Genomic DNA, 3,897 nt, shown 5'->3' on the forward strand with positions numbered 1-3,897 from the left:
CCTATACAATTTACCATTGTATTGGGTGTGTTGGGGACACAAGAGACTCTTTGTTATTTGGTTGCAGGGTTGCTTGAGAGAGACCATCTTCATCCTACGCCTCCTACGGATTGATAAACCTTAGGTCATCCACTTGAGGAAAATTTGTTACTGTCCTATAAACCTGTGCACTTGCAGGCCCAACAATGTCTACAAGAAGAAGGTTGTGTAGTAGACATCAGCCGCCACCTAGGTCTGCCACTTTCTCTTCCATTCAGGCCCCGCCGTCGCTGGCCTCTAAGGCCTCATTTGGTAGCTAGGGAGAGAAACTCTAGGGTAAGAAAAACACGGGTGTGATTTCCTCGAAGCATAGAAATACACGGGGTATTTCCCCTCCGTCAAGCTTTGTTTGGTAGTAATGTAAGGAAAATCCAGGGCGAGAAACCCCTAGGGGGCAATTTCACGAACACATGGGATCCCCCCTGCCCACCACGGGAGAACTTTCAGCCCCATTTGGCTACAGGGGGACGAACACCTGCCACCAAAACAATTTGAAATTAGGAAGCAAATTCCAGACATCTCTCGTGATGAGGCTGAGTCCGACGGCAGAGGGGTGTGGTCACGCCGGAGGGAGGCGGAATACGTCGCGAGGTAAGCGGAGGAGGTCGCCAGAGAGATGCTCGGTCGCGAGAGAGTCGTGGGTTTCCAGCCTGGCGTCGGGAGGTGTGGATTTGACGCCCAGGGAAATGATGGGAATAGGGCTGACACACCCTGACGGGGGTCACAGCCAAATGCGTCGGTGTCCTACCCGGATCCGATTTGGCCCGTGCGTTCCCTCCCCAGGGAATAGACGGGGATCCCGGGGGATTCGAGGAAACCAAACAAGGCCTAATACCATGTTGAAACAGGGAAGGGTCTCACCTCGCAGATGTTGAAACCAGCAAACTTTTTTTTCCGTGGGATTACGAAGGATAGAACCACCAAAAATGATATTTGAAACTTAATACTATGTCATGCCCCTTTACCCTTTAGTCATATACATTGAGAAACATTGTTATTCTCTACATGTAGTTGATAATGTTGCTAATTATATGATTTAAGGCCTCTCCATCTGTTCATACTTGCTGAAAATCATACAAGGTAGTAAACTGCTATTGTATTGTACGTGCTACAACATTGGCAAAGTAACAACTTATATGGAGCTATGGGATGTGCAGAATTGCCTCTGAAATCTCAATCATTTCATTTGTAGGAGACCACTTTAATCCGAGTGGTTGAACCACTCTGTTGCAACAAATAATTAAGTAGCAGATGATCTCAGGAAAGAGTTGTCAAGATACCATTTCAAAGAAGATAATCCCCACAAAGCTATTGCAATCATGTGTGATTGGTTCATTTTATTCTCACAAAGAGTAACTCCTATCTGTAGATGTTTGCATCGCGTGCCACGGATATTCATTTCGGTGGAGAACAGCCCGTCACTGTGCGCGTAAAAAGGAGCAAACCCTGGCCTCTGTGTACACCTTCCCTGGCCGGCAGAAGTACCCTGCTCCGGCGCGCAGTGTGAGTCGTCGGAGCAGACGCAGAGCCCTTCGATGGCGCAACGCTTCCCGACGATGCTTGGGCTCCCACCATTGACCCCGAGCACCTGGTCGCTCCACTCGCTGGAGAACAGCCCGTCGGGGTCGTACTTCTCCTTCACCCTGAGGAACTCGCCGGCCTTCGGGTACCTGGCGATGGCGCCGTCGAAGGCGGAGTTGCGGTTCTTGCCCCAGTGCGGGAGGCCGCCGTACTTCCGCAGCGCCATCTGCTCGATCTCGTCCACCACGTCGGCGTGCGCGCGTGGCTTGCCGCCGGCGGAGCGGCTCCTGTAGTAGATCAGGTCGAAGTCGACCGAGTCATCCGCCTTGCCGAGGCAGGCCGAGGACGCCCTGACGTAGCGAATGAGCACGCCCACCCTGCCGTCGAGGCCGGCGCAGAACGCGCCCGGGTCGAGGTCCCGGAGCCGCTGCATGTCGGCGACGAACGCCGGCGCCCTGGACAGCGCGACGCTGAAGGCGGAGTTGTAGAAGAAGGGGCCTCGGACGCGCGGGTCCCACGCGCAGGCGGAGCGGAGGCCGTCCTCCGGGCTGTCGATGCACGACCCGAACGTCTGGATGCGGTGCTGGTACCCCACCACCGGGTACCCCGTGAAGGACACGCCGTCGTTGGTGTAGCCGTATCCCTGCCGCTCGGCGGCCGCCACGTCGGTACGCACCGCCGCGCACCGGGCGGCGTCGGTGCCGTTCTCCTGCAGCCGCTCCTCGGCGGCTCTGGCGGCGACGAGCCCGCGCGTGGGACTGGACCGGAAGAAGAGCAGATCGTTGAGCCCGTCTCCCGGCGACGAGACGTCGACGCGGTCGTCCTGCCGGTACAGGACCTGGCCCTCCTGCGGAAGCCACGTCATGTCGCCGAACTCGTGGAGGCGGCCCCACGCGGCCACCTGCGGTGGCAAGTCGGCGTCGCCGCGCTTCACGAACGTCACCGAACGCTTGAACAGCGGCTGCATCGCCAGGGTGACCTGGGACACGACGCCGAGGACCCCGAGGGAGACCATGGCCGCGTCCAGGGCCGGGTGATCGGCGCCGAGCTCCCTCACGACGGCGAACCCCTGGCTCGCCGGCGCCGGTGTCACGATCCTCATTCCGACCACGTACTCGTGCACGGCGCTCCCCTTGCCCCACAGCGAGCTTCCGTGCGCGCCCGTCGCCAGGAGGCCCCCGATGGTGAGGCCGCGCCAGTAGGGCGAGTGCGGCAGCGACAGCCCCGCCGCGCCGGTGGCCTCGATGAGGTCCCAGAGGACCATGCCGCTCTCCACCGTCATGAGCCGCGCCGCGGCGTCGACGCGCACCGTCCGGTTCAGCCGCACCGTGCTGATGATGGTGCCGTCGCGGCCGCCGGGGCACGCCAGCTTGGGGAGGCTGTGCGAGTGCCTGGTGGCCACCTTGACCTTGTGCTTGGCGGACGCGGCGGACGCCACGGCGGCGAGGAGCTCCTGCTCGGTGCGCGGGTAGGCGACGTTGGCCGCGCGGCAGATGGTGCGGTCCGGAAAGGACCCGTACGTGTTGGTGACGGTGCAGTTGGAGGTGCCGCCGCCGCGTGTGCAGATGACTGGCTCCGGTGGAGGGCTGGAGCTTCCGCCGTGGAGCAGGAACCCTGCCGCCAGGAGGAGAACCGCGAGCAAGCTAGTGCCAGTACCACCTTCCATTGCTACCTCTTGGTCTTGTAATTTGTGGAATGAGTGGCGAATGGACTGGCCACCTTACTCATGCTTCCATCGCAGTACTCAAGCAAACGGCGAAGCTAGGCCTTAAATACGTCCGTCGAACACATACAACTAAAGTGAGCTAGTATTTGGTTTTTGTTAAACAATGTACATACGGTATATCTATAAACCGTATATTGTATGTGTGCGTGTAGATGTTGTACTTCTGTTAGGTTGTTGCGATTGCATCTTATCCTAGCCTATGACTTGGAGATCAATCCGTGACCTAACAGACCTGTAAGCCTTGTAATCTCGCAGCCCTTCGTGGCTATATTAACACGCACGCATCCCTGCTGATAGGCATACGCTTCAGCCTCTCTTTCCACATGGTATACAGAGCCTAACCCTTCCAACACATCTAGGTCATGTCTTCTTCCTCCGCTCCCGTTGCCATGGCCTCCCCTTCCCTCGCATCGCTTGGACACACGATCACCGAGAAGCTCACCAGGGAGAACTTCCTGGTGTGGAAGGCGCAAGTCCTGCCGCATATCAAAGCGGCAGGGATGATGGGCTACCTCGATGGCTCAATCAAGGAGCCGAACGCCGCCCTCCTCTCTGAGAAGGAGATCGGTGATGGGAAGAAGGAGATCGTCACCACGCCCAACCCGGAGTAC

The 3,897-nt window shown here is 58.1% G+C and overlaps 1 pseudogene; it reads right to left on the reverse strand.

The window, feature by feature from the left end:
- Window positions 1–1,313: 1,313 nt before the first annotated feature.
- LOC125513873 lies at window positions 1,314–3,519 on the reverse strand (annotated as a pseudogene).
- Between the last annotated feature and the right edge of the window lie 378 nt (window positions 3,520–3,897).

Source organism: Triticum urartu, chromosome 1 (genome assembly GCF_003073215.2).
Source record: "Triticum urartu cultivar G1812 chromosome 1, Tu2.1, whole genome shotgun sequence".
Classification (NCBI taxonomy): domain Eukaryota; kingdom Viridiplantae; phylum Streptophyta; class Magnoliopsida; order Poales; family Poaceae; genus Triticum; species Triticum urartu.